A 9,792-nucleotide genomic window follows, 5' to 3' on the forward strand; every position below is an offset into this window, starting at 1 on the left:
TACCCAGAAAAATATTTGACAATCAAGGTATTCCATCAATAAGCTATTACACATATAATTGTATACTTTTGAAATTTTGAATTTTACATTATATTTGCACATAATAATTACATTTTATACATTATAAAAATTTTTTTTAAAGGAAAGTTATATATTTAAATTTCTTTTAGGACTTTATAAAACTATTAGAACACAAAAATAATTTTGACCTACATTTTCATTTTGCACTGTTCCTAATAAATTATTAGGTGATACTACCCTCCAAAGGTATCAAATAGGAAAGTTTAATATAAAACATATTCGGTTATATACATTTAGTTGGTGTTGGTGACTGTGAGTCAGCAGTGATATTGGACAGCTCATATATGTGGGTCACCAGGAAGGTTTTGAGATACACAAAAATAAAGAAACATAAAATTCACACAGATGGACACAAATGAAGCCCTTCATAGCCTCATGTTTAACGCTTAGCTGTTTGTGTAGATATTTAAGTGACATGGTCGCTTTCAGAATTAGAGTTTTATCCCAAAGAGATGAGCAAAATGTTTTTCTAAGACAGAAATAAAAATATTGGAATCTAATTTGGATAGGAATAGAAGTGGAACTAGGAGAGGGCAACGAGAGAAAGTGGTCAAACAACTGAAATAGGGGTTGCTGAGGAAGTAGGCTGTATTGGGCACTACAGTCAGAAATTAAGATGTTTAAAATCCTGGAATAATACTTTGGATTGAGGAAGACAATGTTTTTTGATCTGACTGGGACAAGAGTAGCTAAGATAAAATGGAAAAAAAAAAAAAACTGTTTGTGGGAAGTGGGCCACAGGGAAAAACATTCTAGATACTGGATGTGCCTTCCGATGGTCTGCTGATAACACTGAAAAGATCATCGAGCTGTATGTGGGTACCCACCATAGGAACTTGTGACAGATTGAGACCTGAACATGGAACTAACATTGGAAACATGACAATTTCCACTAGGCCAACTAACGTAATGATCACATGTGAAGTCTGTGGTTTATAAAGAGGAATAAGTGCAGACCAGCCTCTTTCAGTCTCCTAATATACCAGTAAATTAAACTGTTTAACAGTCTCTGCCTTTGATAATGGTAGAGTCTGATAAAGGTATCAAATGCCTTTGGATGATAAACAAAACAAAATATTAAATCACAAAATCAATTACACAATGTCTACCGGAGGTAGCATTTGATGTTCAGTTTATTTAACATATACTAGTTCCTAATCTTCTCAGAATATTATTAGTGATAAGTATTTCTGCTGTACAAAAAAGGAATGTAATAACAATATTAAACAACTTAACTTAAATGATCAAGAGAAACAGTGCAATAATTTAGGGTTTCTATGTCAATGTGCAACATTTGAGAACATTTACAGTTAAGATTTTTTTCATCAAATAAATATCAAATGTTATGAAATCAAAGAGAATTAAAATGCTTAGTTCTTTGTCTCTCTCACACACACCTGAAAATTAAATTAACATGCAAATAACAATGTTTTGGTCAACATTGTATATTGTGACAATAAATTCAAGTATATTTATTAAATGAAAATAACACAGCCAACTTAATCTTTCAGAATAGAAGATTCTCTAAATCAGGACATACATAACTATCTCTTTTGTCTTTCTTGTAGGATATCCACATCTTCATGGCTAAAAATTTGTTGAAAATTTTAGGAGCATTCAGCAATGGTACTTACTGTGATAGACAACCTACCATTGAAAGACTTCATTGTCTGAGGTTTGCCAAAGACATCCCAATAATGAATATTAATTTTCGATATAATTATTTCATATTGTTTTGTTTTATGTTTTGAATAAAACACTATTTTTTGTGTACTTCTAAGAATTTTCAAAAATTGATCCTAAATTAATAATTAAACAGGAACATCCAAATGTAGATGAGAAAGCAGAAATTTAAATAGAAATTATGTCCTTGTATATCACAAAAATATCGGCAACTGGTGAAATCTTTTTATATAGTTCTTCAATTACAAGAAATGCATTTCTAGTTGACATTATTAAAAGTGTTATTGTGCCCTTTACATTGGCCTGCAGTATAATAGTTATATGAATAATTGATACATTGTCTAATGTATAAAGAAATTTTATGGCATTATCCTCTCTCCAACATCATGTCAAAATAGGCTTGAGGAGAAACTGTCGTTAATATTTAAAAGGCTCTCTCCTAAGTTATGACAAAATAAAACCAAAAGATTTGAAATTTACATCTAAGTATTTTTTGTTTCCAGTCTAAGCGATAACACTGTAGATCTCGCAGACAGATGTTATTTCTCATCAACTACTTCTTCAATAACATCTTAATTAATCCTTGTAGCTGAAACGATTTGACAAAGACTGAAGGTTTTACATGACCCTCAATCTTAAATAATTTAACACTCATATGGAACAACTAGTTAGACATTCCTTTGCCAAATGTACTTTGGCTCCAGATATTCAATTTATCATCAGAACAGAGTTTGGTGTTCATTGCGTCAGAAAAAGGACTAAGTCGATTTTTCCCCAAGGATTTTATATTATTAAAATTCGACATCTGATGCTGAATATTAAGTAAAATAGGAATGAAAGTCACATCATGTTAGGGAATTTCAATTTCATCATTTGTAAACTAAGCAAGTGTGTATTAAAAAATATAGACCTAAAACATCATTATTCCAAAATTTTATCTCGTGTTCTGAGATCACAGTTATATTGTTTTATACTCTAGAAGGGTCTGGACATTGATTTCTTCTTTTTGGTCTGTATTTTCAACTAGAATTACACCAACTGCAATTACCTGCAATCATAACCAATCTCAGATATTTTATTATGTTTTTAGGATTTGTAACTTCACATTTTAAAATATGTTCTTTAAAAGTTATATTTTATACATCCTGTTTTATTGTCTTATTTTATAGTCGGAATTTTCCTACTTGCTGTTTTAAGCAGCCACTTTACAATGGCACTTTTTTTTGTATCTTCAACATACATGGACTTCTAAAATTATCCTGACAAAATATTATATATTTTATTTAATATTATTTAATATTTTATTAACAACCTTTCTGAATTTTTTAGGGGTCTTTTGGTTGCCAAGAACAAAAATGTGAAATTATCTAACTTAGCAAAGGCAGAATTTCCACAAAGAATAATAGATTAGTTTACAGAATGAAAGACATTCTACCTAGAAACTTTGAGAAGGCGTTCGAAGGCATTTCTGGGCTGGACTGAGGTACCTGAAGGCCTTTAAGAATCTTTCTCCCTGGTCCTCTTCAGGTGTGTTAGCTGCCTGGCATATACATTCTACTTTCTATATATGCAATTCCAAAAATGGTTTCTGCCCAGCACAATACAAATGTCTTAGATGATTTTTAGTGTGTTATTATTGCTTGCATGCTATAGGTATCCACCTCAAATTAAATTAAATAAGAAATAACAGACAAATAACTGGCACTGTAAGCTATCCACTTATGGTCAAGTACAGAGGCCCAAATGTTGATGATAATGATACCACTGTTTTTTCTTTACTACTAAAAGCAGTATTTTACATTACTTCGGTCAAATTCATGCTAACATCTTTAACGGTGAGCACAGAATATACTCAAGATACAAAGTTTCTAGTAAAGAACTACTTTTCTGGTGGATACCAGTGTTGGATTGCATCAGAGGCCCTTTATTTTTGGCAAAAACTGCAATGTTCCAAATCTATGTAACAATACAGTGAGTTTTGCCATTAATAAGCACTGCCATTAACTTGGAAAAATTTCTATTAAAAACAAGTTTCAGATGCCATGTTTTCCCTTTTTTGGTTAAACTTGGAAGAATTGAATATGAACGTTTAAATTTAAATACCCATTAAGTAATCATGAAATTCAATGTCAGTCTTGATGGAATTCATAAACTCTAACATTATAACCCCCAGATTCACATAATGAAACATTATAGTAAAACAGTTAGGCAGTAAAAAAATTTCCCATAAAATCAGAAATTGAAATAGTTTTTTAAATAATTTCCCCCAATGTTCACAATATCTTCTAATATATACTTACATTTTTAATGAAAAAGTTTTGTTTTTCAGAATCAACACACAAAAAATTCATACAAGTAAAATATATAAATAAAAGATAGTGTTGAGTTGTTTTTTTAAATCTTCCTGTACTGCCATTCTTAAACATTTACTATAGCTTTTTTTGTATGCAAAATAAATAAAGGCATAGACATAAAGAATATCTGTGTACAGAAAATCTGAAAGGTAAGAGTTTTTCTTTCCCATAACTACCTGTTTATGCCACCTAAAATGTTCCCATCTGTAGGGAGTTGAGATTTCCAAAGTTGCTATGAAAAAATAGATCAAATTCAAAGTCCAAGCAGGGTTGTGAGTTTGGGAGGGCTGTTTGGAGAGGTCATGTATGAAGAAAATCAAATCAGAAATGCAATGCCGCTGGAGGGAACATGTTGGATAAAGAGGAGGAGCTTTGATGTGGTTTTTGAACGTGATGTTATCGCCTCCTCTTCCTGACGCGCTGGAATTATAAGTAAGTCTACCTGTGGAAATCTAAATGTTCCGATGTCAAATTTGGAAAGTTAGAAAAATCCACTGACACCTTCCGATACTCCCCTGAATAGTCAATCCTTTCAGAAGGAGAGGAAGAAGTAATGAGAATGATACAGGGGCATCCGCGTCCTTTCACTTCACCCTCCACTGCCTTTAAGTAGCCTGTTTCTCTACAAAAATCACATCTGATGTGTTGTCTGAGGTCCAGTTATAATTTAGGCAATGATGTTTCCTAGAGCTTAAAGACTAAAGCAGGTAATAAGGAGAAATATGCAAATAAAATTGTGTCACAAACTGTAAGTTAAACAAATAGGACGCTAACCTAGAAATGAAGAAAGAGGCTATCAAGCTCATCGGGGCTGAGCTAGAGTATCACAAAGAAGCTGAAATGCACAAGTGAGGGGCTAGCATGTGGTTAGTGGATAAAGAGAGGCGTGTTCATTCTACATCTGTACATCACGTTAGTGTCCGATGTAATTGAGTGGAGATGCAAAGTCTACAGAGTTGAGATTTATCTTTATCATTTATCTATGAACAAAACATTCAAAAGGCATCATTCCAGGTCAAACAGAGAATCATGGAGACTACAAAGGAATGTCTTGAGAAGTAGAAGGGAAGTGTGGTCTCCAGGAAGCCAAGACACACGTGTATTTTCAAGGAGCCCATGGTCACCTCTGCCAAATACCACTAATCAGGGGTGGAGTAGAAGGAGGAGGGAAACATGTCCTTCAGAAACCGTGGTAAAACAATTTCAATTTAATGATTATGATACAACATAGATCGAAGTGAGGTAAACAGAGAAAAAAGAATGATGGAGAAAAGATAATGTGCAACTGTTTTTGAAGTTAGTCTGCGAAACAGAGAAGAGAAATGGAATTACAGAAACGACTCAGAAAGCTAAGTGGAGTAGAGACTGCTGCTTCTATATTTGTTGTTGTTAATTTGTTTACTATTCTACGTGGCATTTAATCTATAACATGTATTGTGGCCTGTGATTTATAAATTCTATGTGTCAAATCTTCCTAACAGCTCAACCATACGGATTGGGTTTTCTGGATCCAATCTTAACTCCTCTCTATATCTTATACATAAAAATTATTTCTGGAGTTTTGTGATACATCTTCTGATCACAAGGATATACAAGTTAAGTAATGTCCAAAAGAATTTCAGAGCCAATGGTCCTGGCATTATAACCATGGAATCATGGCAATAACTTTCCTTCTCTATTAATTCTTAGTTTGTAAAAAAAAAGTACTGTACACTATTTTTTTAACTACTGTTTATCTAGAATATTTTGGCAAATATTTAGTCATCTTTTAATTGTGATGGAATATATATTTAGAGAGAGAGAAAAGGCTAATCCAGGATGGATAGAATAAGAAGATGAAACTCCTACATTAAAGGGTTGATGAAAGAAAAAAACAAACCAAAAAAGGTAAATAGAAGGATTATTGATTCTTAATTACAAAAGGAAGCAAGAAAAAGGCAGTGAATACAGTATGATGATGAATTTTAGGTTTACAGATGAGCAGAATAGCTATTGATGTTGCCTTTATTTTCTTTTAAAATGTATAGAAGCATCATTAATGTGTGATGTGGATGGACAGGGAATGTGTATTTTATAATTTGTTCACTAGTTTTCTCGTGGAATGAGAAAGAAACCCATTAATGTGATAAATGGATGGCATCATTCTTTCCTTCTTGGCTTTCATCACATCACTCCTTGCTGGGCTTATCCTTCCCTGTATACTCACTCACTTATTTCACCACCTTTTTTTTCATTAAGTCATAAATACATAGATCATAAATAGGGTTCATCTTCTTATTCTTTACCCTTTAGTATTTGTCTACACTTTTTTGTATTTATCATAATGTCTAGAATATATGGGATCTATAAGCATGGCTGGTGTCCTGAAATACTCTCTTTAATCAATAACTCATGTTTTTTTTTTTTTTAGAGAAAGTCTCACTTTGTCACCCTGGGTAGAGTGCTTTGGTGTCATAGCTCAAACAGCAAGCTCAGTATCTTGGGCTCAAGTGATCCTCTTGCCTCAGCCTCCCTACTAGCTGAGAAAACAGGCGCTTATCACAATACCCAGCTATTTTAGAGATAAGGTCTCACTCTAGCTCAGGCTAGCCTCCAACTCCTGAGCTCAGGCAATCCAACAGCCTCAGCCTCCCAGAGTTCTGGGATTACAGGCGCGAGCCATGGCACCCCACCAAGAACTCATTTCTGAGCTCCAAAATCTCATGGGTAATAGCTCATACAGTTCCCCTACCTGGTCCAGTTCAATCTATGCAAACCCTGGCCAGTCTCTTGCTATCAAAATGATGAAAGTCCTCAGCAGGTTCATGTACAGTAAGAAATGACTCAGTCTAAGGAATGTGGTATCCCACTGTAGACTCAATCCACCTAAAACCATGACCTTCAATTGGCCCTAATTAGTTGACCTGTGACTCTAACTATTTGAAACGGAAAATCTGCTTTCTTAGGGAGTGATTTTCCAAGTTTGTGTAACAAAAGAGATAAACAGAGGTGGATTGATAGAGCAAATACATCACACTAACAATTTTGTTAAGTTAGGACTAATGTTTATATTAAGGGCCTGTTATGCTGGAAAGATGTTGGGTTATTAGGGAACCTGCCAGATCAGCATGAAGATCTCAATCTAAAAATAAAAAAATTATTAATTTAATGTGTATTTTAGTAGATAATAATGTGAATTTTAGTAGATACATGAAGAGTGTTTTAATATTTTAGCAAACTACTTTTACTATATTGTATAGCTTTAATTTACTGGATTTACATATGTTATTTAAGTCCTCCGGAATATTTTGTTGATAATGTTCAATCAGGAAGAAAGCAATTAACTCCTTAAAATACTATCAAGCCCAGTAAATTAATAAATACTGTTTGAAACATTTAAGGGGAAATCATTACGTGTGTCTAAAAATAGAACTAATGTATTTATAAGAAAGGCATTAATTAGACTCAAAGTGATTAATTTCATTGTATATAAAATTTACTTTTCCAATTTGAAATTAAAAGTTAAAGAACACTAAGGTTTGCAAATCTTTTTTTACATATAAGGATGTTTACTATAATCTTTATGAATATGAAAAATCAGGAATCAAACAAGTATTCATGAATAAGAATATAATATAAGAAAAAATTACTGAAAATTATTATAAGAAAATAATTATTGTATATCTACATGTGAAATATTTTCCAGGAAAAAACGAATGACTCATAGATACATAATTTTCATACATCTATTTTATATAAACCAGTTTCTTTTTCTTTCAGATGAATATGAGGGTGCAAATATTTAGGTTACATTGTTTTCATTTCTAAGATAAAGTTCAAGTTGTACTTGAGCCTTCCACCAAGGGGGCGTGCTGAACACCCTCACATGGTGCTCATTATGTGAGATCCCGCCAATCACTGTCCTCTACCCGCTCATTATGTGAGATCCCGCCAATCACTGTCCTCTACCCCCTCCTTCTTCCTTCTCCCCCTTGCTAGACTGTACTTGTGTTTTTCTTTCCTGTGGGAATGTACTTGTTTATACAAATCTTAATCGTGATAAAATATGATTCACTTAATGCCAAGAAATTCTTTTTAGACAACAGATGTTGCTCTTTCATATTAAATATCTCACACTGATGTATATATAAGTGTATGGAAAAACTCTAAGGTGTTGGAGAGTAAATGAAATCACTGTGTCTAACAAATTTATATCATTGCTTTTATTCATGTTTAAAAATTCCATCATGTCTCAATACAGAAACAAAGTATTTTTTGTCTAATTCTTGGAGAAAATTGGTTCTCTCCTCAGTTCCTGAAGATACAACTGTTTTGACCATGCAGTCAGAATAAAAAAAAAGATGAGAAAGTGATCTGATATATACATTCCTACAACATAATTAAAACTATAATTGGGGCTGGGTTGTCTCGTCCCTGAGAATTGCCTCTGGGATTTTTTTCTCTATGTTTTTACTGTGTAAACATCAATCAATTACTTTATTTTATATGTAATGCCTTCAATCTGGCTATATTCAAATCTTGTTTCTTTGGGTATCATTAGATCTTAAGATGATTTGGTGGAAAAACATTGCATTGCCTCTGATTTCCAATGTCCTGAGGCACTCTTTAGTAAAATTTTATGTTCTTTACCTTCAGATCACGTGAGGTCTCATACATCACCTACTTACCACATCTCTAAAGGGTTTATAAATTTGATCCTAAAAGTGGCTTTTATTTAGCATGTAAACATGTGCAAAGAAATTTTAATTATCTATGTCATGAATATGAATAATTACTCAGGAAAAAATTTTGAACTCTGAGATTCCTTTATAAGTAGTGTCATCCTTACACAAGCTCCATTATAATCAATGTCATCCTTACCCAAGCTCAGGCTGACCTTTAGTGCTTGCCTCGGCTCCCCCCCTTGCCACATATTGGCTCTCTTTTAGTTGCCTTTACTTCGCACTGGACTTGTCTTTTCTCTGCATTATGAATACAATAACTTGCAAGGCTTTTGCTCTCCTTATGAAATAAATAACACTATACATAGTATCTCCCTCCCCGAAACACAGCTTGAGAAAATGAAATAGGCAGAGGTATTAATACTGGAGAGAAGATGGAAGGAAAGGGCAATTTGAGAGCTTGAACTAGCGGCCAAGAAGTTGGCAGAGCCATTGAGGAGAACCAACGTGTCAAGATCGCTGATGCAGGAACAGGGCTTCCTTCTGCTGACACCGTCCAGGCACTGTATAAGATACCTGTCTGAATCTCCTTCCTTAAGCATGAGAAAGCTGAAACATTCACCCACTGGGCTAAAGGATGGCCTGGACTTGTCTTAACGTCCCTGTGTTCTAGCACCATATTTACATGTCTTTAAAAAACTCTGGAAATGGCTCCGGAGTAAAAGTGAAAGTAATGCTCCAGGTGTGAGCCAAGGTGGAGAGCTGATGTTATACTGAATTGTCCACTGGAGTTAGAGGTGTTCTGAGAATTATTAGCACTTGAAGCCCTAGTGTTCTCTGTATCACCATTTTCTAGCAAAGAACAATGATGCTATTATGCAGTTATTGGTAATGAGATGTTTACTTATTTACTGAACATTTATTGTTCTCTTTGGTACCCCAATGTTCACCAAATTTTCCCAACTCTGCATTACCTATCACTTTGTCCCTTCCATCTTTTTTTTTTTTTTTTT

This window comes from Otolemur garnettii, unplaced genomic scaffold (assembly GCF_000181295.1).
Source record: "Otolemur garnettii isolate 467f Iridium unplaced genomic scaffold, OtoGar3 scaffold00033, whole genome shotgun sequence".
Lineage (NCBI taxonomy): Eukaryota > Metazoa > Chordata > Mammalia > Primates > Galagidae > Otolemur > Otolemur garnettii.